Source organism: Phaenicophaeus curvirostris, chromosome 5 (assembly GCF_032191515.1).
Source record: "Phaenicophaeus curvirostris isolate KB17595 chromosome 5, BPBGC_Pcur_1.0, whole genome shotgun sequence".
Lineage (NCBI taxonomy): Eukaryota > Metazoa > Chordata > Aves > Cuculiformes > Cuculidae > Phaenicophaeus > Phaenicophaeus curvirostris.
This window is the reverse complement of record NC_091396.1, coordinates 7,148,889-7,174,384: the sequence shown is the minus strand read 5'-3', so window position 1 is coordinate 7,174,384 and position 25,496 is coordinate 7,148,889. Positions and strand designations below refer to the sequence as shown.

The window sequence follows — 25,496 nt, the reverse complement described above, 5'->3', positions numbered from 1 at the left end:
TGGCACTGTGCACAAATGATTTTACACAGATAAAGAGACGCAGCTGCTCTTTACCTACATGGAGATGAGCTGGTCCCCAGCTTCTTGAGGGATCACTGATGGCCCCTCTGTGTACGCAACCAACGACTGAACGGGAGAGCCGTGCATGTATTGCTGATGATCCAATATCCGCATCTACTTTGCTATAATTAAAGGGGGGGGGGGAGGTGTTTGACAAGCCTGAAACCCAAACGCAGCCCCCCCACCTGGAGATCATTCGGATAAGCTTTCTGCTCGTCTCCCTCTCTCTAGTGCCTCCCCCCCACCCCTCCCCTCCTTCCGATTCTTCCTACGTAGAAATGTAGCTAATAATATTTAGTCTCCGGGCTAAAAATAAGCTCTGGAAAGTCAGCAGTTTGGCGGAGCAGCGGCGGTAGCAGCAGGGCTCGCAGGTAGTGAAGCTCCGGGGGTCTCTGCACGGAAACCCAGCGCTGACCACCACCCCACCCCCCACCACCTCGGGGAGGGCTGCGCGCCCGCGGAGGAGGGTCCGCGCTGCCGCCCCGCCCGGGGGATCCCTCCCCGCCGGGATCCTCCCCGCCCCGGGGGAGCCGAGGGGCGCTCAGCCCGGCCGGGGCGGCTCCGGGTCCCCCCCGCCCCCCCCCCCAGCCCCGCGAAGGGCGCGGGGGCGGCGGGCGCTACCCTGCGGCAGAGCCGGGCGAGGGAGGGAGGATGAAGAGGGAGGAAGGAAAGGAGGATCCCGCCGCCCCCGGCTCGCACGTAGCGCCGCCGAGGAGGGAAACCCCCCGGCTGGCGGGGGAGGAGGAGGGGAGGGGGCCGGCCCCGCCGCGGGGGATGGGGGCGGCATCCCCAGTGCGGCTGGTCCCCACCGCCCCATCCCCGCCGCTACGGTTGCTACGGCGACCGCCTCCCCCCCCCCCCCACCCGGGGGGCACCGTCCTGCGGAGATGGAGAAGGGGGGGTGGGCAGGGATGCCGCCCCTCTCCCGCCCCCTCCATCCTCCCCTCCCCCGGCGTTAACACCCTCCAACCCCCCCACCCACCCCCCCCGACGGTGCCGCTCGCAGCCAAAATGGAGATGCTGCAGGACGGCACCGGGGGGGAGCCGCGGAGCTCCCATCGAAGTCGGTCACCTGGTGTCTCCTCCTGTTGGAGGAGGGGAGGAAAGGGGAGGGGGGGGTATCATTAAAGAAAAACAATCATCCTCCTCTGCTTGAGATGCGTTAAGCGCGGTCTGGGCTCTGCGCCGCCCCCCCCCCCCCCCCCCCCACCCCGCCCCCGGGTGGGAGCCCGGGGAAGGGGCTGGGCTGGATCCCTCCGTGTATTTTTCCATTTCCACTTGGAGAACTAGGCGTTTGCTGGGGATGCCTGTCAGGGTGCGATGCGAGGCATTTCTTGGGAGCTCTAAGAAAAGGAGAAACTAGACGTAATGAGTCTCAGAAGCACCCGTCATCGGCAGGCTGGATAAAACTCAAATGCACCTAGTCTGCAGCGTCGGTTTCATTAAATTCATAAAGAAGCGTCCTCTGACCTTTTTTTCACGTATCTCTACCACCTGACTTTTTTATAAAATTTGAATACATCTACTGTGATCGAGTTGCGATGAGTCCTAGTAAAACCCATCCACTTCCCAAAATAAATGGTTCTGTTATATAGGAGGTTGCCAAGGAGCTTCTATTTATATGAATTTTCCACTCCATGGACAATTTTGTATATTTTCATATGTTTTAATTTTACTCCAATTACTTTCTCACTAGCTCTTAAAAAACTCTTGGTTCTGATATTTCCCTTTCTGCCTCTGTTGCCGTGTTTCCGTTGAATTCTAATTGTTCTCTGCAGAGACGCATGGGACAGACCGGCTGCTAACAAATGACACTGGGCCATATTTGGTCACATTTGCTCATGGTGACTCATACTTTAATCTGCAAGTAGCTTTATTGATTTTAGTACCTACTATTTCTCCAAGAGCTGTCACCGCTTTGGTGGTGGTTTGTCACCACCTTTCATCTCTTATGGTTATGATACTGTAAAATGTCCAATCTCCTTCGAATATCTCTTCATTCTGCAAAGTTTTGATGTGGCAGGCTTTCTTACTCCGTTTTTTATGGTTTTCCTTGTATTTTACCTCATACCACAAGCGTTGTCTTTCATGGTTTGGTGGCTGTCAGGTGTCTGTGTCCAGCATGAGATGATTTTTTTAGTGTGGTATTTGATGTAGGCATGGTCGTTCTCCAAGTCTGTCATTCTCAGCACCTCTCCATTTGGATAACAGCTTGATTTTCAGCGTTGTTTGATAATTTCCTATTTCAAATGGTCTGATAGTTCTCACTATTTATTTTAGTGGCCACCATTCACAGGAATGTATGCTAGGGGGTTATGTCCAGTATTTCATTAATCTGAGGTGGCTAGACGCACACATTTGCCTTTGTAGAGCAAGTCCTTTATTTTGTTTCTTTGACACACCAATATTGTTGAGCTCTCAGAAATGCCCAGAGAAAATGCAGACTGGCTGCCATTTAGTAACCACACATTACTTCCTAAATACAGTGGCATACAATTGCCCTGCCATGAGAAATTCTGGAAAGGTGGATGAATCCCGAGGGACGAATTTTCCTCAGAGCTCTAAGTCTAACCATGAATCACTGTAGTAAATCACCTCTGAGCACTCAAAGATGTAGCTGCTAGAAATTTTTAATCAGATACGCAAACAAAGAGAGCATCCGTAAGATTTTGGGAGATCTAATTCATTCCTCTAGCAAAAAATAGTCATGTCAAGTGCTGTAAACAGCATCTGCAAGAAACAGTACCTCTCAAAGTTGTTAAAAATCAGTAGGTTCCCTAGACCCAGGAAAGAGACAGGTAGTACAAGGTAAAATACATACGGATAGACACTTTCACAGCTCCCTCCTCTTTGAGCTAACATTAGATTGGGGCTAAGAAACTGGGGCTAGCAAAAACAAGCTTGTCACAGCGGTCCTTAAAATGGAGATGATGGCTTTTGGGGCACGAAGAACTAGAAAGAGAGAACTGTGAAACACAGGGCTGGTTTTGTAACCCTCATTTCTATTCATGGCTGGCGAGTCCAGCAAGTAATATGGACCACAGAATATGGGGAAGTGATATGTAAAATATTGTAATACTTTTATACTCAGAAGTAAGAATTTGAAACAAGTGTGAGTATCCCATGTTTCCCTTGTGTTTGGGTTTCCAAATGTTTTTACACCTCCTTTCTGCATCTCTCCCACCACATTGCTAGGACTACAAAAATGCCCTGGCAGGGAAATGTCAGGGGATGTCCCGCAGCACCCGGGGTGCATGATGAGCAGTTTGGCGTGCAAAGAGCTTGCCAGCTTGAGTGAATCCCTACACCCACATACCAGCAAGGTGCAGGGCAGGGCAGGGCACTGACTTCACCCATTAACTTAAAATATCACTGAGACACACTTTTGCAAAATTATAGCCAGGAAAACATACCAACTGACATGGAGTTCATATAACAACTGCCCACCCATTTCATTATTTCACAAATGTGTGATTCGTGCTTGTGAGCTGTCACCGTTAACATTTCCATCTGTCTCAATATTGCTTCTATTCTTAGTTGCTATGTGATAGATGTAGGTGTATGAAAAGGACTTTTCCCCCCTCCCTGTGTCATGAAACAAAATAAATGAAAGCCACATACGTGTATCCATGCGTTTCATGCAAGAAATGCAGGCGACTTCATGGCTTTACTAGAAGTAGAGGTGGAGTAAGAAGTGTGTGCCCGTGGCCTCTCGGTGCTGCTAGAACGTGTACTCAATGGGGCAAAACATAAATAAGTCAAAATCTAACCACAAAAGAACAATATTGCTTTCATCTCCTTTTGAACATACAGTTTGAGAGACCTATTTTCCTAATCATGTAAGTATGGGAGTAATTTTACTTATCACGTAATCCTAATTGATCTTTTCCTGAGGCAGTCACAAAGGGAAAAGAGCTGCGACATGCTTTGGTGTTCAAAGGATCGAGTCCTCAGCTGTGTAGATATTTCCAAATCCTGAGCTTTCAAGGTATGCATCACTTGGATAAACAGAAAACTCTTTGCATAGCATAGGCAAAACCTGCCTTTTTCAGTACCTGGATGCCAAAACTGGATTTGGTGGGATACCTGTAGAAGTAAACAGACATTTCACAACAGCCTCCAGCAAAAGTGAAATCTGGCTTCAGTCACTTTATTCCTGTTGTCGTTTGAACTTCATGGCAGAGCACAAATTCATAATTTCCTGATGAAAAATGTCTTTTGAGTTGTTAATGGATGTGACTGATTTTCACCTCTGGCATAGCTCAAAGCGTTCCAGGGAGGCAGGGATTAGCCAGGCCGGGTCTGTGGCGTAAGCTGGGCTGCAGGGGGTTGGCCTCTGCTCCTCCTTGAGAATCAGAGAGCCTCAGGGCTGGGACATTTGCCATAGAGTCAGCTCTGCTGTCGGTAAGTGGTTTCCCCACAGTTCCAGGCTGTTGTATGGTCTCCCGTGGGGAATATTAGCGGTGGGACTGTAATGGACCAAGGTCTTGCCGTAAGCAGCCAAGTGAATACTTTCTCTTCCCCCTACCTTTTTGTGGTCCAGTCTGTCTGTCTTTTTTTTTTTACTTTCCCAAAATAGCACACAAAACCCCAATTTAACAAGCGTAAACCATATACTCTGGCCTCCAATTTATTTTGACATTTGGCAAGAATGATTATGCAATGTGTTCATTAAGTCATAACATTTTCGCTGCTTTCCCATTTCAGATCCTTATTGACTGTAGCACATGCGAAAATAATGAACTTATTTATTCTCCAAATGGGCAGTAGACCCCAAACTTCTCAAGAAAATGCATTGTTTATGGATGCAATATATGCAGAGGCTTTTAAAGCCCTAGGTTTCACCTGACTAAAAAAAAATAATGGCTTATTTCTGAAAAGGACAGGGAGGGGGTTATCATCCACTAAGATGTTTATAGGGTTGTGCAGCTAAGAAGGTTGCATCAGAAAAGTTGTTTCCTTGTTCTCAAACAGGCCCCATTCCTCTTGATAAGTCTTTGTGGAACTTGGGAATAATACAGTAAACAGTCATGGTAATAGATAATTAGATGGACCAGCTAAAAGCAATATGAAAGGAGGCTGGTAGCACAAGGATTACAGAAGGTGTGTGGGCATTTTGACATCCAGAAAACATTATAGATCTGGTCTCAGCTACCTCAGTCTCATGATGATAATTAAGAAATGTGGGTGTAGAAAATCTCTTTGCATGGTTTTGTTGGATTATTGCTGCAGTTCAAAATACAATTGGCACAGACACCCACATTGGACATGATTGCCCTTTGATGAGGCAGATACTGACTTTTTAAAGCTGACATAGTTAAAATTATGTCTAAAGTTTATGGGGCCACAAGCTTCTGACTAGACTCCATTACTATAACAAATGGTAAAATACAAGCTGAAGCAGTTTAAAAAAAAAGTTGAAGCTTGTTGAGGAGGAAGAAATCCTCATAGTGGGAAGGCTTCAGGATTAACCCTTCTCTCATCTGTTTAGCGAGAGCAGAGAACATGGGGTTTGCTTTGAACACGTTGTCATATATCCTTTTTGAAGATGGAGTGGAGGGAAGACCAGCGAGGCTGATTCCTTGGCTGCTTCCATTAATAACCCGCAGCGTAAAGTCTAGTTCCTACACAGCTTGTGTGGCAGATCTTCCCAGTTCTTCTGCCTCTGCCTGTTTTCAACAATACAGAGGTGTTACCAAAGTAACCCCAGGCACTGAATAAGGTGAAAAATACCATATTTTTTAAAAAAAAAATTCAAGCTTCTTGTAAATAGATTTTTTTTTTGAGAAACTCGTGTCAGTGGTAAGAGAATGATGGAAGTTGTCTAGATGAGGACTGCTCATGACTAAGATAAGATATAACAGTAGAGCTTAACGTGCTCTTGCAGTGTGTTATTCTAACATTAGCACCACTAAACCTGTATAGCTATGGAAATGTCAAAATATTGACTCCAGCCCGGATCCTGCATTCAGGTTTATTTATTCTTTTTGATGTTTCAGTCCTTAAAACAACAGCAGTGGAAGAAGGTTGTATGGTGGCCCAATGGTCATTCTATCTTTATCATAGCTCCTGTTCAGGTTTTCCCTGAGGAAGCAGAAAAGGCCGCGTGTTGACAATGAAGACAGACTTGCAAAGTATTTGACATTTCAAAATTATCTTTTTTCCAATATTTTCAACGCAAACTCAGTTCTTCATTGTTTTACAGAGTATTCAAAGAGGCTTTCAGCGTTTCCCTCTAAAGCTGTCATCAAAAGTCTGACAATGACATTTGATAAAATATTCAGATTCAAACCAAAATATATCATCAAAAGACAATGAATTTCAGGGAAACAGGTGGTTACCAAGAGGAAAAAAATAAGGGGGGGGGTAGCTGATTTCTGACAGCAAATACCTTTTGAAACCTGACCAACTCTACTGAGAAGGGGATGCAGTGAGAGTCATGAGCAGGGGTCAAGAGACTGGAGCTGCTTAGAGCTTATTTGGGTTTGTCAAATACATGTTCATTCACATCTGCTGAAAGTTTCTAAAACCATCTGAGAGGATATTTGGCTGAATTTTATAACCAGTTATCTGATAAAACAGTATTAGACAGAAAACAAAAGGTCTCTTGCAGTTTTTAAGCAAGGCTAAATTCTGGGTTTGGAATTTTCCACTGGACAATGATGCATCTCAAATGTCTTTTTCTTCTGTACATGTCACTAGCTGTAGCCTGACGTGTGATACCCCTTATTCTATTGCTGAAAATTAATTGCATCGGAGAAAGAAAAGAAGAATAATTTATGTATCAGTTATAGAAAAAGTCATTTACACAAGGAGTGAATCTCACAGTATTTCCCATATGAATCCATTTGTGTCCCAAATTTGTTTTATTGACTAAGTTATTCTACGTCCTTATACCACACTCATCATTCATCATGGTGTTTGAACACCTTTCTAAGTGACATGACTAATATCTATCACGTGTTTTGCTCTTATCCTCTTCCAAGGGAACAAGCACTTGAAGTCTAAGGGTTTTTTTTTGTAGTATTTGTGTGTGTGTGAGTGAATAAGTCTTTCACAAAGGCCTTGGTGGCGCAAAAAGTAAGAGTTTAATCATAGATTCACTTGATTCTTCTCTTTCTCTGTGGTATTAGCTTCTACATCAGCAGTCGGTCACTCTATCCACCACCTATTCCCCAGGCAGATCTGGTTCTCGTGCTTTTTTCCGCCCACCACCTGTTGTTTTCCTCTTCCCAAATCCTTCACCTAGACTCAGTCATCAGCTGCCCAACCATGGTCATAGCCCAGGATATCCACTGTTTTTCTTACTTCTTTTTTTGAGCTCTTTCAAAGACCCAAACATATCTGACTTCAGAGGGGCTTTTAATCCACAGTCTACAACCTTGGGCAGCAAATAGTTGTTTTTATCATCTACTTTCCCCATGAAACAAGTCCCTACAGCATTCCCTAAAGAAAACTGTGCTGGCTCCCAAATTTTAAGAAACCCTAAATATCTGACAAGAAGGCTAAGCCCTATTTAAGGCAAAGGTGAAAAGTTAATTTAAAATAGCCAGATTTTCATATTCATTTATCTGTAGGTGTTTTCCAGACAAAGCAAAGAGGAAATTCAGACTGCATACACAGGCAGACTAGATTCAGAGACATACACTTTGGGGCTGAAGGAAAGCCAAAGATTATAGACCTTTCAAAATTGTTTTCTTTTGGGTCCGTACTATCCCCTGGCAAGCCAGCATGTCCAAAAGCAGTAGGGCAAGGCCAAGGCAATGTACTGACTTGCCTCCTTGACCACCAGAGGCCACTTCACCAGCTGCTGTTTGTGTGTGACAGCTGCCTGGGGCTCTGATTAGCAGCAGAACTTTGCATCTTGCCTCTGCCAGGGCTGTTAACATGACGATGATGTGCGTTATGCCAGTTCCCTCTCAGAAACGGAGAGCTGGGCAGACTTCAGTGTGTGCTCCCCCAGGATGTACTGGGGATGATGCAGTCATTTGGATCAGTTTGTTTCTTTTATCTCTTTCAGTTTGGCTTTCCAATGTGACTTGCAGGCTGGGGTAACCCCCAAAACTGGCCCTACGAAGCCAAGAATTACTTTCAGCTTATGGAGCTAATTGCAGGTTGCCATTAATACTCCCCTGCATAGCAACATCCTCCCACTCGCCAACAATGCCCTTGCTATGGACCTGCCTGTGGTAATAAGCCACGCGCTGACCTCACAGCCAGAGAAATGGAGATAAGAGAGATGGGGGACTGTGCAAGAAAGGGGTTCAGAAGGTGCAGAGCCTCTGATACGAACAACCATGGGAAAGGGGTGGGGAGGACACGGAGAACCCGTGGAAGAGGAATCAGGTTGTGTGATGTGAGGGAAGGAGCCCTGTGGAGGGGCAGATGCCTGGCGTGCTCCGGGTACTCAGTCTGAACACTCAGCATCGCTGTGAGTTTTGTCAGCTTTTTCACAAGCCTTGTCCAATTCCGCCTTTGACTCCTAGAAAGAGGCAATGTAGTCTCTCAGACACAGGCACTTGGAGACTTTGGGCCAGGACACCATGCCACTGCTGTGGCAGGATCAGGCTGTGGCCACAAGCCCTCCTTTTGCTCCCAAAAACTGGTCCCACAGTAACAGCCCAGCTGTACTACAGCTGAGTTAATTCCCTTTTTCCGTTCTCACAGGCAGAGACTACATGGAGGTGTGGTCATGTAGACAGGCAAGTGATAAGGAAGGATGAATATAGGTGTGTATGGTTCAAGCACATATAGAAGGGTTGTGCTGTAGGTACCTGATAATACTCCCAAAGCCCTATTTATTACACTAATACAAAAAAAAGGTGATGGAAGTTTGTTAGCATTTGTCTGAAGACTATACCATGTCATTTTTACAGATTAATTTTAACATACCTCCTTCTGGGAAATGGGGACCGAACGTACAGGCACTTCAATCCAGCATAAACACCCATCCCCGTCCCTGCTGGGCTAGCCCTGACCCGGAGCAGGTCCCTGGGCTGACGCGTTTTGTGGCCAGGGGGTGGTCCCACTGGTCTCCCAAGGGCTACCATGGACCCTCTACCAGCGAGAAGGTGTGGGCAAGCAGCCGGGATGGATGGGGCTGGACCCCCAGGCTGGCCCGTGCTGAGGGAGTAAAAAAATAGTGATGCATCTCACCCACCGTGGGGAAGCATGGGATGAAAGGTCCGTCTCCCTGGCAAGCCAGTTTAGCAGTCCCTCAGCCATCCGTGAGCAGGTCCTGCCTTGCTGTATCTGAAACTTTGGTAGGGGAAGGTGTCTGCCTTCTTTTGAGTCCATGCGTTTTATGGGGTTAGTAAAGATGAATGGCTAGCTAAAAATCAATCGGCTAAATTCAGACTGAGGTCTATGACCAGTTTGTCAAGCAGACAGCGAGAATGTGCTTTTCCTATGCTTGTCTTTTGTTTGTGTTAGTACTCAGGCTCTGCTCTTTTCCCCCCGACTTTCCTGAAGCCCATCAATACGTGGAATTAACACAATGTTAATTTACTGTGAGGGTGAGGGCCTGAGAAAAGCACAGCAAACCTCAAACTGCAAAATAAACTAAGTCATCAGTTATGCTTCCCCACCTCTGGTAACTGGTGCAATTTCCTAGCAGTTAGTAGGGTCTAAATTTAGGAACTAATCAGAAATAACCCTCTAAATTACATTGGTTCTTATTTGCTTTCTTTTATCTTGATACAACTTCTTAAAAGAATATTTTTAACAGATCTTTTAAATATTTCTAGTAAGAGGCAATAGACAAAATGTCATAATTTCCATATGAAGGAGTTTCTCTCAGTGCGATTCCTCTCTAAAAAGGCATTTACCCTAATATGGTCCCAGAGTCTAAGTAACATATTCTGTCGCAATGACTTTTGCATCAAAACAATTTCTCTGTATCATATCTGAGAAAAAATGTTGAATATTTAAATTCCATATCCTTTTTGATCTTAATTCCCATCACAGAAGAGCTCTTTAGGCCTCATCAATGTGCTCTAGGTGCAATATCAGAGTATATTTTTCATATTATGGGATCTAACCCAAATTAAGAAACCAAAGGGGAAGAAGCTATACATGCCTGGAAGGGAAAGGGTTTCTGCCTGGAGCATGTAACAGGGTAAAGCATCAAACAGGAATGTAACAGAAGTCTAAAATAATGGTTTAAATGCCTTGTTGCAGAGTTCTTGCTGAAAATCTAGCACTTGTCTCTCTTCTTACTTAAATACTTTGCATTCCTGTTGACTCCAGTTGTGTTTATATTTAAAGAAGTGAAGGTACTATAAGGTCATATAGTACAAGTGTGGGTTGCAATAAATTATACTAGAATAAAAAGGCTAACTAATGAAATACGAAGAGGTGTTTAAAGCCACCACTGCTTTGTAAGCATTTATGTTTCAGCTGTATAAACTACATGAAAAATAAACAGTGTCCAGGAAATAAATGTAGATAACGTTGTTTACGAATATATACTCCAATGGCATGAGTCCTGAACCGCTGAGAAAAGGCCCTACTGAATGCTTCACCAAAGCCAGGAGTGGATTTTACTTGAGTACTATTTGAGTTGCATCCAACCCTAAAAATAGAGGGGCTTTGGGCACATCGAGTAGAAGGAAAAGATAGGAGAGGAGCCAGCACCAGGGCCCTGCAGGTCAGCTTATTTGTGAGATGTTGGATGGTGAGAGTGAGCTGCTGTACTCCCAAAACGTATCAAATGTGCGCAACTGCTTTCTCCCTGCTTACTATTCTGGTTGCATGGGTTTTGTCCCCACTGGTGGCTGCTTGTGCCCCACCGCCATCCTTCAGAGCCACCTTGTCCTTGTACAGGGTGTCTTCTTCCTGATACAGAGAAATCAATACATTTTCCCATTTGAGAAACTTGAGAAAAGTTATTTTTAAAATATCTTAAAATTTGTATTGATTTTCTGAATCAATACTTCAGAATTTTTCAGTTCCAGAGTAGCCATGCATCCACCCCACGTTTCATTCCCATCTTCCTGCATCCATAAATGATAGTCCAAGCATGTCACGTGCTGCAGAGAACCAGCTGCACATCCAATTATTCTTGTACTGTACTTGTGAGGAGGAAAATAATATTTTAATAGGAGTACCATAAATACAACCATACCATACTAACTACTATATAAAGCAATTCTACAATGCAAGTCAATTAAATCATTTCATCGGGTCAACGCAGAGAAATAAAGGTCCTGTGCACATGGCACTCCCCAGGGCTGGGCTGGGTGTTAGGGTAGAAGGGAAAAGGCAGCAGGGACAGCACCCTTTTTATTGGCATCTTTTGCTGTGCATTAAGGCAACCCAGGGGACTGGGTGAGCACACAAGCTGATGGTGGCCCAGATCTTGGCTCTTTTACTGCTATTAGTGCTCGCACACTGCCCAGGCGCTCCTCTGCCGCGGATAAACAGACAATCTCTTTTATCCAGACAAGTGAAAACTGCTGGACTGACACACAGCTGCTTATTAATCTCCAAAGTGGAATGTAGTAACGTTTATACACAACGTGGTTCCAGTCATTAAATTAGTGGAAGATTAACAATCCCAAGTGTTCAATAAACAGAAAAGACAGCAAACAAATGAAACGTGTTAGTCAAGGGAAATTTGGCTTTAATGCAACTAATCCAGTACTTGTTTCTTGAGCCACAACTAACAGTGACTGGAGTAGGAGAATATAACGTGGTCTGGGTTTCATTTTGAGCACTCTCTTTAATTTTTATTGGTGCACTGATAATTTTACTTCACAATTAACAAAAATACTTACTGTTCCTCAGATACTTCTCTCTTTAGCACTTTAGGTGGTTAACACAGAAAATATTTTGAGCTCTAGATTTGCTTCTTAGGTAAACTAGCTTGATACTCTGCTAAAAAAAAATATATCTTTAATTCATCTTTAAACACAACAGCTTCTTAAAGGTATAGATGCGGGTGTGCTTTAAAGCAGGACAGAGCCAAAGCACCTTAACCTCTTTGGGAAGATGAAGATAGCTGTCTAAGTGCAATGTAAGACTCCCTAGTATGAAAGTAGAGCAGAGGAGGAGAGCTAGAAGAACTGTTTAATGTTTACACATGCTTTTCATTCCCAAGGATCTGCACGTACCCAGGGAGGATCCCTCCTGCCAGCTCTGGGCCAGAGCGGGGCCCCACGGGTGGTGGGCACCCCAGCACAGCTACCGGCCCCTGGCGCTGAGCACTCATCCTCCATCTCCCCTCCCTGGCTGTTTGCTTTAGATCTCTTATCGCCCGTCATTCTACAGGCAATATCACTGAGCGGCCCACACCTGGCAAAACAAGTGCTTGAGCTTGATGTCAGAGATTTTAGTTGCTTAAATAGAAATAAAGTACAAAGGAGCATTCATGGGGCTGCAAACTTGTTGGGCTGTTTTTCTGGGAGGAGCGGGGGGTTGCTTGTTTGTAGGTCATACCCAAAATAAGTTCTCCACAGTTATGCACTGAGAAGGATTTGGTAAAGCACGTATCTACCTTCAGCTTGGACAAGATGCCTGGCTGCATTTATTAAACCCCTGGAATCTGATCCCTTTAAATATTAAAAATAATCCACTGTATTGCATCTAATTGAAACCCACTGAATACTTAGAGGAAAGGAGAGATGAGTCAATCCCAACACCTTTCACCCACAAGAGCACCAACAGCTTTCTGATCTTCTTTAATCATAGAGCTCCAATGGCCGGATTCGTCACAGGAGTGCATCTCCAGCCATCTAATCTCTCCACACTCGGCTCAGGTTTCCCCCGTCCCAAGGAATCACACACAACCTCTTTGGGGGAAGAGGGGATTTTCTTTTCCCTTCCCACATCTGTGACTCGCTGGGAGCCTGCTCTTTTTTTTTTTTTTTTTTTTGTTATTTCATGCCCTCTTCCCTGTCCGATGCAATGGAGCTGTAGCCAGGTTGTTAGCTGGGAGGTCAGGGGCAAGTGGGGAAGGACTCAGGCACCACACGCCAGACATCTGGTACACTGGATACTCTCAGGCAAAACACAGATACTTTGCTCTTTGCTCAGGTTCTGGGGGTTTAGTGCCTCCAAATCAACAACAGTAAGGCAGAGACGCTTGTGAGATGAATTCCCAGGTTTAGCGAGTGTTAGAGCATCAGGGAACAATAAACCAAACTTTTTAATTTTGTTGCTAGGTCGGATTCATTCTCTCCTTCCTTTCTTCCTGTTCTCACCTTTTCAGCCATGCTGTCATCCTTGTTAACCGTGTTCCTCCCTGCAGTGCAGGGTCGGCCTGGCACGGTTCTGCACTGGCTGCAGGACTCTGCATCAGGACAAAGGGCAAATTACCCTCCCAGCTACCCCCAGCCCTTCTGCACAGGGAAAAGCGATTTTGTGCCTGGTTTAGGAATCCCACTGTCCGAGCAGCACGTGAGGTTCTTGTAAAACCCCAAAAGGGAAGCCTAGGAATCTGGGGAGGCAGCCCAGAGAAACTGTCAAACTCTGCCTTGCACCAGCCAGGGCCAAATCCCATAATTCTGTACTGCATCCAGCTCTGGAGTTCTCAGCACAAGAAAGGCATGAACCTTTTGGAGTGGGTCCAGAGGAGGGCTACAAAAATGATCAGAGACATGGAATACCTCTCCTCTAAGGAAAGGCTGAGAGAGTTGGGGTTGTTCAACCTGGAGAAGTGAAGTCTTTGAGGAGACCTTATAGCAGCCTTTCAATACTTAAAGGGGGCCTTCAAGAAAGATGGGGACATACATTTAGCAGGACCGTTCAAGGGGTAATGGTTTTAATCTAAAAGAGAGTAGATTTAGACTAATAGTAGACTAATACTAATATTTAGACTAATACCTGTGCAGTGCTACAGACTAGGAGAAGTCTGGCTAGAAAGACGTCTGGAGGAGAAGGACCTGGAGGTGTTGGTTGACAGCCGACTGAACAGGAGCCAGCAGTGTGCCCAGGTGGCCAAGAAGGCCAATGGCATCTTGGCTTGGATCAGAAACGGTGTGACCAGCAGGTCCAGGGAGGTTATTCTCCCTCTGTACTCGGCACTGGTGAGACCGCTCCTCGAATCCTGTGTTCAGTTCTGGGCCCCTCACCACAAGAAGGATGTTGAGGCTCTGGAACGAGTCCAGAGAAGAGCAACAAAGCTGGTGAAGGGACTGGAGAACAAGTCTTATGAGGAGCAGCTGAGAGAGCTGGGGTTGTTTAGCCTGGAGAAGAGAAGGCTGAGGGGAGACCTCATTGCTCTCTCCAACTACCTGAAAGGAGGTTGTAGAGAGGAGGGTGCTGGCCTCTTCTCCCAAGTGACAGGGGACAGGACAAGAGGGAATGGCCTCAAGCTCTGCCACGGGATGTTCAGGCTGGACATCAGGAAAAAATTTTTCATGGAAAGGGTCATTGGGCACTGGAACGGGCTGCCCAGGGAGGTAGTTGAGTCACCTTCCCCTGTTTAAAAGACAGATGGACGAGGTACTAAGGGGCATGGTTTAGTGATTGATAGGAATGGTTGGACTCGATGATCCAGTGGGTCTTTTCCAACCTAGTGATTCTGTGATTCCATGATTCTGTAATACAAGGAAGAAATTTTTTATGATGGAGGTTGTGAAATACCGGAACAGGTTGCCCAGAAATGCGATGGATGCCCCATCCCTGGTAATATTCAAGGTCAGATTTGATGGGGCTTTGATCAACCTGATCTGGTTGCAGATGTCCATGCCTACTGCAGGGGGGAGTGGACTAGATAACCTTTAAAGGTCCCTTCCAAACCAAACCATTCTATGATTCCATGATTATGATTCCCTTCCTGCAGTTACCAAGAGGGTTTGGTCCCTTTGCAGCAGCCGTCGCAGGGTTAGCATGTGCATCCTGGCACTGGCTGCAGGCACCTCATGCCTGTACCTCACTCTGTGCTTATCAGTCGTGTCCTCCACTGGTGCATGCACGGTGTTGGTTAGCTGTCACATAAGGTGGCATCACCTTCATAAGTGCACACGTGCATTCGGATAGAAAGGAGTGTGCGTGTGTGTGTATCGCTCAATGTATGTGGTAATTGTCATGTATGATATGACTCATATTCCATTTCTATGACAGCTGATGCCAGTAGAGAAAACTACATGAGCAGTGGCAAGGAACAAACACAGAAGGGGTGTGCTCCCCAAACAAGTACATTCATGAGCAGCTCAATAAATTTATATATACTAGTCACATGCATTTCTTCATTTGCAAAAGACTAGTCTGCACCTACCACAGAGCTCTGTAATAGAAGCACATAAATTTCTTGCACATAAATTGTGCTGAAATCCCTCACTAGAAGGCATGGGATAAGATCCAGTGTACAGATCTCTTCATGTGATGGAAAGCTGGCATACCTCTAGCAGAGATGAGAAGAGACCAATTATTTTAATTGTTTGTTGGAGTTCTAAATTAACTTTTGCCGTAGCTGCAGGGTGACAGTTCTGAGCTATTAGGTGATATTCTCTTCAGCAAAAATGTTGTGGTTTCGGTGCCTATGATTGAAAGAGTAGGTTTCATCACTGTATCCCCTACATATGCAGCCTAAAAACTATGTCTAATGAAATATCTTTGGGGTTGTATTCCTGTCTTTGCTGTTCCACATAATGTTTTCCCTGCTAAAATGAGGCCAAAAGGCCTCTCAGCAGACATTGTTCACTGAAGGTGAAATTATGCTCAACATTAAGAGCGATTACCCTGTGCACAGGGTTTACTGTGGCCACCAAGCAAGCTGCTTGCAGGCCAGAACCACAGCAAGTCACAAGACTGGACACAAGGTAAATCTTGAGGCTGCGAGATCCAAGTGGCACCAACCCCAGGGCGTTGTTTGGCCAACCACTGGGTGCAAGGGGTGGGCTGGGGAAGTGCTCGCCACCTCCTCCTCTCTTCATCTCGCATAGTCACAACCTGGTTACAAGGGCTTTACGTAGTTGAGCAGAATTTGGTTTCAGTCCTCGTGGGTGCTGAGGGTTTTCTAGTCCCGCTGGTGTTAGTGTGGAGTGTGGAGCATCAATGGTTCTGCTGTGCGTGCTGCAATCACTGAATCATCGGAGAGTGGCGTCACAGCCCAGTCATCTTCTTACAAATGCGACATGCCTCCAACTTCCATTTGTATTTAGAATCCATTGCAATTTTTAGCATTACTTGAGTTGGAAAAGTTTATTTCCATGAGCTTTTCAGCCCTCTAATGTGAAAAAAATAGCAAAGATAGGTAACTAGGGAACATGAATAAACATAATTAAACATAAAATGCTTGTAGTGATATAAGAACTGACCTCAGCCAATTAAAATTATTAATAGAAAAAATACTCTAGTGTCAAAACCTGAGTACATCAACAGCATTCTCATTTGTGTAATCGGGGTTAGTTTACATTTCCAGACAACCAAGTGAGAGGCAGTCCAAAGTGTAGCTTCGTGACCCTTTTCACATTCAAAACCAGGTCAAGACACTATGTGAAGAAACGAGCAGTATAAAGACACATTCATGGGAGGAGACTGAATCGCCAATTATGTATTAACTAACTATGGACCTTTTAAGAATGCTGTTCTTTTCAAATACTGACCTTTTTATTGCTTCTCTTCCAATTGTAACAAGGGAATTTAAGAGCCCCACAAACTACTTTATCATATAATTAGTTTATTGGTAAATTTGGACCTTATATATCAATCACTGTAATGCATAACCTCCACCGAGACAGAAACCAGATGTGTGTGCTTCTGCTTTTTTCTTTGTAGTATCTACAACATCAGTAGTGCCCACGCTACAGTTTAAATTTAATTCAGCAAAAAGCAATGGTCTTACCCCCCTGTGAGCAATCTGATATTGCTGCAGGGATAAATCAACATTATGTTGATTGACAACTTGTACTTTTTCTTATTCCTTCCCTGTTGCTGCATGGAAAAGGATGAAGTGTAATTTGTGCATGCAAAAAAACCAGAATTTTAGCTAGCTAGATATTGGAAAAAGATACTCGATTTCAAGGTAAAGGCTGTAAGGTGGGCATGCCGAGACAATGATACCTAGAAACTCGATGTGCTGAATTAACCAAACCAAAATCACCAGAAAAGGACATGCCTGCCCATTTCTTTCCGATGCAGCCTGTAGTGTAGCTTTCCTTTGGAGTGCCACTGAGTTCTGACACGAGAGCAACCCAAATGGGGACAGCTTAGCTGCACCTGAGACAGGTTGGGAGCTGTCATTTTTCAGACACGACAAGAGAGAACTCTTTCTGGGGACACCTGGGAATTGGTGGGAAGCATCAGGATGTCTGATACTGACATCCTGTGTATCCCACAGATTTCAAAAGTGAGGGTGTATCTATGCCTCTAAGCTTACAGTACGTCTTGCAGACAGAGGAGTGGAGCTCTGGCCAGGGCCGTATCTCCATGGGGTGATTATGCATTGCTTCACAAACTTACGCTTTGCGGGCCCAGTCTTTTGGGGGCTCATTCATACAAAATTCTCCTTGAAGTCAAGCTCTGATTGAAAAATAAGGAGCCCAGCTTGTATATGCATTAAAAATCCAAACAGATCATTACTTACACTACTTTTTCATTTTCCCAGTAATCAAGCACTGGTTGGTAATAATCCCCAAAGGGCTGATTATACCGGCAAGATACAGCAGCTCTCTGACCACACCTCTTCCTCAGGAAAATATCTACACCAGGGCAAAAGGCAATGTGCTTCTGGCAGGACAAAATGGGAATTTCAGCGCGTGGTTGCCTGGAATTGATGGCTCTCATGTTCTTAGTGGAGCTGCTGAAATCGCGTACCAGAGTGAGGATTTGTCAGGCGGTCCGTAACATGATTCCTTTCCAAAACTAAAAAAACCCCAAACCTAATTCTGATTGCAAGGATACTTTTTTCAGAATATATGCCTTCTCCTTCCCTCCTGAGAACAAGCCAGCAGATGGTCTGGTGTCTCCAAAGCATGATACTCGCTGCTGCTCATCTGCATGTCGAGTGTACCAGAAAAGTCGTCCTTCCTCCAGGAATAACATGTGTGTAAAGTACTACAGTACAGCTAATTAAAGTAGCCTCTGCTGCTGCTGTTAAACTTGGCTTGTAGATCATCCAAATATTTGCAGGCATTGTCTTATGAATACAGAATATTAAAACTGTGCTGTCATCACTTATGCAAAAAGGCTGCTGAAAGCTTGCTGCCCTGGTGGAAACAGGCACCCGCACCAACACAGTCATACCTGGAAAGCTGAACGGTATTGTGGAGATAAGTCCAAAATGGTACAATAAAATGCAAGTTAACTTCGAAAGTTATAACCCCCGCATTTGAAATTGCACGCAAACATCTACCTGGCAATATTACTGTGAGATGTAAGGTCCTACAAGAATATTAGGAAAAAGAAAATATATATATAAGGAAAAAATCCTTTAGTATGAGGGTGGAGAGGCGCTGGCACAGGTTACCCAGGGAAGCTGTGGATGCCCCATGCCTCAGGCGTTCAAGGTCACGTTGGACTGGGCTTTGAGCAACATGGTCTAGTGGGAGGTGTCCCTGCCCATGGCTCGGGGATTGGAACTGGATGATCTTAACGGTCCCTTCCAACTCAAACCATTCTATGATTCTACAGTAAGAGTGGGAAAAGAAGTGGCTGATGTATTCCTAATGTTACAGGAATAACCAAGCAGCACTTGGCCTGAAGAGCTGCCTTTATTAATGACTATCTATCAGACAGCAAGAGTTGGGTATGATTCCTCAGGCCTGGGCTGTTAGTAAGGACTTTGAAAAACTGTCTCCTTTCATGTAAATTGATTAGATTTAGACTGGAAATCACTAGCACAAAAGAGGTGGACCTTTCTTGTCAGCTCAGTGACACTTTGATTTTCAAACACCTAAAACGAAACACCCAACTACAAGAAAGTTGGTAAAATGGTACCCGAACACGATTTTAAAAGAAGTTCTTAAAGCTGCAAAGGATATTAGCCACCAGGATTGCTTCCCTTAATATATATTAAAAGCAGTTTTATACGGAAAGCCTTAGGTGTACTCAAATTTCAAATGCCTGGGCTATTTTATTACTTTCCTGATCTAATAAATGCAGGTGTTTCATAGCAAAAGCACACAGGCAATCAGACTGTCTGAAGGCAGCAATGAGTTGCACACACTTCTCCTGTTATAAATGAACGGCCACGAGCGCACTGGAGCCGATGGGTCTTGGGCGTTAATTGCAATTAGACGGCAGTCAAGCTTCAAGGTGTACAAAGATGCTTGTGTTGAGAGATTCATAACAGAGACGGGATATCTTCTGAAAATCAGCGGACAGGGGAGGAGGACGGGGAGGGTGGAGGGGAGGCCACAGGGAGGCAAAGTGGGTGCCTGTGCCAGGCTTGGCCGTCGCCGTGGGACATGGCAGCAGGCGAAGGCACACGCAGGCGTTCCCGCTGCCCGTCCAGCCGGGGGGAACGTGCCACCTCTCTGTCTTTACCGGGATCGAATGGAGCTACTCAATCAGGAGATGCCATTATTGCCTCCGCCACGCAATTTCCACTATCAATAATTTACCGTCTTCGCCGCGCGGGCGGAAGGGGGAAACGGCAAAGACCGATTATTTTATATTATTATTCTTATTTTGACAAGGAGGGAAGCAAAACCCGCCCCGCGGGCAGCCGGGCAGCGCCGGGAGGAGCGTTCCAGCCGGGACCCACCGGGATCGCCGTCGGGCAGAGCCGCCGGCCCCGGGCACCGGCTCCCGGCCCCGGGCGTAACGCTACCCCGGGGCTCTCATTAATAAGCAATGCCCGTTATTATCTTGATTGCATTCCTAACAGGCAAACCACGGCGAGGTCAGCGCGGGAGCGATATTTAAACGGCTCGCGCTCGCTTGGTCCCCGCCGGAGTAAACCAACACCCGGCCCCGCCGGCTGCCCGCGGCCCGGGGGGCGCCGCGGAGCGGGGGCCGGGCTGGGAGGGGCCGCGGGAGGCGGCGCGGAGCCTTTAAGCGGGGCCGGCGGCCGCAGCAGCCGCTGCCCGGGCGGGGGGCGAAGCCGCGCCGGGACCGAGGGAGGGAGAGAGGGAGGGAAGGAGGGAGGGAGGGAGGCTCCCAGTTGGGATCCGGCTCCGCTGCCCTCCCGCCTCTCATAAAGCTTTGATGAGACACTTGAGCCGCCGCCTGCGTTGCCGGGGCGGCGGGAGGCGGCCGGTGGTGGGACTGGGCGCCCGGGAGAGGATGTGACTTCCCGGAGGGGGAACGCAGACAGGCTTTTGTGTGGACGACGAGGTACGCGGCGCCCCGCCGGGAAACTCGACGGGGAAGGAGAACGGGGCGGGTTGGAGGAGGGAAGCGTCCGGGCAGCGAGAAGGGCTGGGGAAGCACCGGGGCGGGGGGGGGGGGCAGCCCCGTTCTTCTTTGTTCCCGCACCTGTCGGTGCGCCCGGCGGGGCTTGTGGAGGCGGAGGAGGGAGCGTTCCTTCTGCCCGTGGGGGGTGAGGGAGCGCGGGGCCGGGGCTCGGCGGGGCCGGGGCTCGACGGGGCGGCTGCGGGGCGGCCCGCGTGGCGGCGCCCCGCTCGGAGGCTGCGGGGACGGGGGGCGCCCCCTGGCGGCGAGAGCCCGTCCGGGGCGGCGGCGGGAGCGGGGGAGGCCGAGGCGCTGTCGGGGGAGAAGGGAGGGATGCGCCCCTTGGAGCGCGTGGAGCGCGCCGGGCGACCTCCCCGGCATTCGGAGCCCAGAGGAGGGCTGGAGCGGCGCCGCTGCGGGGACGGGCTGAGAGAGTTGGGGTTGTTCAGCCTGGAGAAGAGGAGGCTCCGGGCAGACCTCATAGCGACCTTCCAGAGCCTGAAGGGGCTACAAGAAAGCTGGGGAGGGACTGTTTACAAAGGCTTGGAGCGATAGAACAAGGGGCAGTGGGTATCAACCGGAGAGGGGCAGATTTAGGCTGGACATAGGGAAGAGTTTCTTCCCAGTGAGGGCAGTGAGGCGCTGGCACAGGCTGTCCTGAGAAGTTGTGGCTGCCCCGTCCCTGGAGATGTTCAAGGCCAGGTTGGTTGGGGTCCTGCGCAGCCTGGTCTGGTGGGAGGTGTCCCTGCCCGTGGCAGGGGGGTTGGACCTAGATGATCCTTTAAGGTCCCTTGCAACCCAAACCATTCTATGATCCTATGATTCCAATACTGAAGGGGCCTACAAGAAAGCCGGGGAGGGGCTTTTTACAAGGGCATGTAGTGACAGGATGAGGGGGAATGGTTTTAAATTGGAGGGGGGAAGATTTAGAAGAAATTCTTCATGATGTGATGCTGGAAAGGTTGCCTAGGGAAGTTGTGGATGCAACCTCCCTGGAAGTGCTCAAGGCCAAGTTGGATGGGGCCACAGGCAGCCTGGTCTGGAGGGAGGTGTCGCTGCCCATGGCAGGGGGGTGGAATTGGATGATCTTTAAGGTCCCTTACAATCCAAACCGTTCTATGATTCCAGTGCCATGGGGGCTTTGTCCTCTGCTTCTCCCACTGGGCACAACCAGAAGGGCGCGGAGAGGGAACTGTGGGTCTGCAGTCCTCGTTGCGTGGGCAGGAGGAGAGGGGAGCATCTCGGTCCTGCCCGCCGGGTCTGGTGTCACATTGGCGTGGAAAACGCTGGCCTCCAGCCCAAGAGGCATTGGCGTTAAACTGTAAATTTGGCTGGCACAAGTTTAATTATACTTTGGAAGCCTTGCACTGTCCCACTTAAGTGTTTTGTTCTTTCATATGATTAAAAGTCTAAGGTGTTACAGCCACGCTTGCTTTGCTTGTTTATTTTTAAGAGGTGCTTTTGGTGTCTTGGTTTGAACGTTAGGGTTAAAAGATGTACTTTTCCTTTCAGTTTATTGTAGTTCAATGTTCTGAGGTTAAGACTATTGAGAGATCAATAGTCATTACTTATTTATGTTTCTAGTAACACAGTTCTAATGAATGCAAGGAATCTATCCTGGCAATACATTTTTCTTCAGCAAGTCTTTCTATAATCTTTAATTCATGGTGTGATAAGTACACAAAACGAATTTCCTTGGTTGTCTTTAGATACGAGCAAAGGGCTGGGCAATGAGCTGTCTGCTTGTGGGCAGGAGGAGCTTTTGCGTCACTAATTTTGAGTGGCTGTTGAGTAGCAGAAGTGAAGGATTCACTCTGTTTGCGTGCAGTCGGCTGTCCAAAGCGAGAAGGTAGTCATATCATCCTGATCGTTTGTGTCAGGTAGTGCCTTGGCTCAGTGCCTTTGGTGGCAGAGCAGGAGCGCTGCCTGGGAGGGCTTGGGTGAAAACTTGACCTCAGCGATGAACCAGAGTTAGTCGAGTTATGGAAGAACGTAAGCAGAGGGGGACACTCTTGGCTGTCTCCGGGCTGTGAATCCCACAGTTTGGCATGTGAGAGGAGGTAGCAGCTGTCGGGGGATGCTACAGTTCCCTGCATGCAGAGTAGCAGGGCACTGGCTGTGTAAACAAACCCAGGGCAAGGAAAAGGAGAAGACAAACTGTGACCTCCTGCCCACTCCAGGAGCAGCAGGATGGAGTGCCGTCCCTCACCTGGTGTCGGGGCAAAGCAACGATACTATCTCGACTCCAAAATGCCATGAAGGAGTTGGTAGCCGTTGCAGTTATTGACTAGGTACAGGAGCCTTTCTACAGGGCTCTGTCAGTCACAACTATTTTCTGCTGTAGTACTATCATTTAATGTTCAGCTTCACTGAACCTCAGCTGGGAAAACCCATTTGTAAGTAGCATGCCTTCTGTTCACGTTGCCAGTACTTTCTGCTTTCCGGAGCTGCAGGATAGATCCTGTTGTTCTGTGGCTGTGAAATCAGGGTAAACCAGGTCAGAAGGATCAAGAACACTTTATCTGAATAATCCAGATATAAAGTGGAGGGAAATGGGAAAGGGCTTTTATCTTGGAGGGAGTAAGGCTAAAATGAAAAAAAAGTTTTAATTTCAAGCAGCGTGCTTTTAAAGACGAAGGCATGATGTGGTAGTGTAGTGCTACAGGAGTACTACTATATGCTGGAGTACTACAAAACATAGTGCACAGATGCAAAGGATTTTAAAGACTCATTAAAATGTGAAAGAATATAGTGGATCTGTGCCTTTGCTTAAAATCTTGGCATGTACTGACAGTGCTAAAACTAGCTGCAGATAGAAGTCCTTTTGGTACCTGTAGCACTTTCTGCAACTGTTACTCTGCTGTTAAAGTGAGGAAAAGCAAGTCTAGCTCAGTAGTAGTTCTCTGCAGGGATGCAGGTATAAGAGCAGGTCACAACAAACTGGTGAGCAGAAGACCCTCTCGTCCCTTCCATTGGTAAGCCTGCATGAAGATGAGAAAGGGTTCGGAACCTGAGAGTGAATTGTGTAATAAGTGTGCTGCTATTAAAAAAAAAAAAAAAAAAAAAAGCTTTCCCATATCTGCCTTCCTGGTTTGTATAAAAGGCTGTGAGATGTTGTTCTAAGAATGTGCCCTGTGCCTACGCTAGAAATCTCACGTTAGGCATTGTGTGAAGTGGTGAAGGCTCCACTAGAAGAGGATATGTACTTATAATAGGTTAATTACTAACTTGTCTTGACCCGTCTTCAAGCATATGTTGTGAGCACTTGGTTCCTCCTAAATAGTTAAAACACTGCTTAATTAGGAAATTCTCAATGATTTCTTAGATCAGTTCATACACTGGCATTTGTGGTAATACTTAGCTGTGAACCAACACCCTTTAAAAGCCAACTTTTAAAAGCACTGAAGCCAAGCTATTTTTGTGTATTGCTGAAACAAAGTGGTAACTCAATAGCCTACTGTCTTAAGTTCCAGCTAGGAAACTGCTGTGCGTAATAACTCTTTTGTCCCCTGCCGTACACCACTGGGAAGCCGTACAGGTGTGTACTGAGGAAAGTGCCTGTTGTACAAGCTGGGCTGGGGCTGGTAGGCTGTGCTTACAGGCTGTCAGCTCACAAATCTGTTTTCCTTCCTTATTCATATCTATTGTTCACTCTTATCGTAGACTGTAAGTTGTTTGCTGCAGAGATCATCTTGCCTGTCTTCTGCTCCTGGTACCTGACAAGGACTCCTCAGTGCTCCTGTAATACAAACAGTAAATAACAGATTTTGCTATGCGGTGTATACTGGCAACTTTGCTGCGGTGTTATTAATGTACATCCTTATGCTACTTGATTCATTTGGCAACAGTAGAATACACTGTAACGGAAAACCAAAATGCTTTAATTTTGGAGATACGTGTGTGAGTTAATAGGGTAGCCAGTATACTATGGCCTATGGCCTCTGATATAATCTTAATTTGGCCATGTAGTTTACAATTCCAGGCTCTGAGCAATCCGATGTCAAGCACTGTTGGCAGAAGTTGCCCATGCAGAATAGGACAAAGTCATATGCGTGAAGTATAGCTGACCTATAGGGTCAGGCTTATCTTTTTCTCCTTTTCAACATTCAGGATCTAATTATCAGTCAGCTATAGACTAGTGGGGTTCAACTGCTACACCTCAAAGTAACAATGAACTTGGAACAGTCTGAAGTATAAAAGATGCTATGGACTTGACAGAATAGGCAACCATCTTGCCAAAATAAAGCTGGCCTCATCTTGGGCACAATCTCTACCCTTTATAAATCATGAACAGAGAGTTAGCTGGGATGATGTTGATTTGACGTGATTGTAATCCTTCAGTAACACTGATACTGGTGGTAGCAGAATGTCCCATTACGGCATAATTTAAGCATCGCAAATGGCTACAGCTGTTTGAAGATGAGTACCATGGACAACCAGAGGAAGCAAAAGGAAACTTCATTTACTGAATTTTCATGCCCCAGTGACAGCTGCCATAAGGCTGTAGCAGTTGTATACTTTCCTTGGTAAGAATATTGTATCTTTCAGAGAAGACATTTTTTGAAACCAGTTAATTAGGACAGTTATTTCTGGCCATGGCATTTGTACAGAACAGAAGGCATGATTGTTCTTATGTTTGTTTCTCTGAGTCCTTTGATCGACTAGAAGCTCTCAATGCTTTACGCTAGAAATTACCTCAATAGTTTGGCAGTTCATTTCTTTTCTTGTGTATTTGGTTAGGAAAATGCAGAAATCCTTGTGACTCAGCTTCAAACTACTATAAATTATGAAGAAATGGGGGAGGGGGTCACATTTCAAATTAGGAAAGGCAATTCTTGGAGGATGGGAGGAACATTGGTTGCTAAAATAGAGATAAGCATCTCTTGATATCGCAAAATCTGAGCAGCTACCGCCACCTAGAGATGCACGAACCAAACTTGCTGGCTCTTGCAAGAGGCTGGACAACTAAAATGAGTGAGGCTGCCAATCCCAATCGTTCTTCTCCGCAGCAGTAAGTTTAGTGTATGGATGCAGGCTTTTCTTAACCCTGTAAATGAGGTAGTACCTGCAAATCCTCTTCTAGCGATGTGGGTAACTATATACAGTCTTCCATGTGTGCCTCAAATAGGTAAACAAGAAGGATCACTTTCAGTAAA

At 46.4% G+C, this 25,496-nt stretch overlaps 1 protein-coding gene across 4 annotated transcripts in view; it reads left to right on the top strand.

Moving 5' to 3' along the window:
* BDNF (brain derived neurotrophic factor) overlaps positions 1–25,496 on the top strand; it is a 43,166-nt gene that overhangs the window by 1,715 nt on the left and 15,955 nt on the right. Inside the window, exon 1 of one of the 4 annotated variants that reach the window (XM_069856991.1) lies at positions 20,119–20,283. The exons of the other annotated variants lie outside the window; for them this stretch is intronic. The gene's annotated coding sequence lies outside the window, so the exon portion shown is untranslated. Of the gene's footprint in view, positions 1–20,118; positions 20,284–25,496 lie in introns of those variants that run through there. 4 annotated transcript variants of the gene reach the window in all.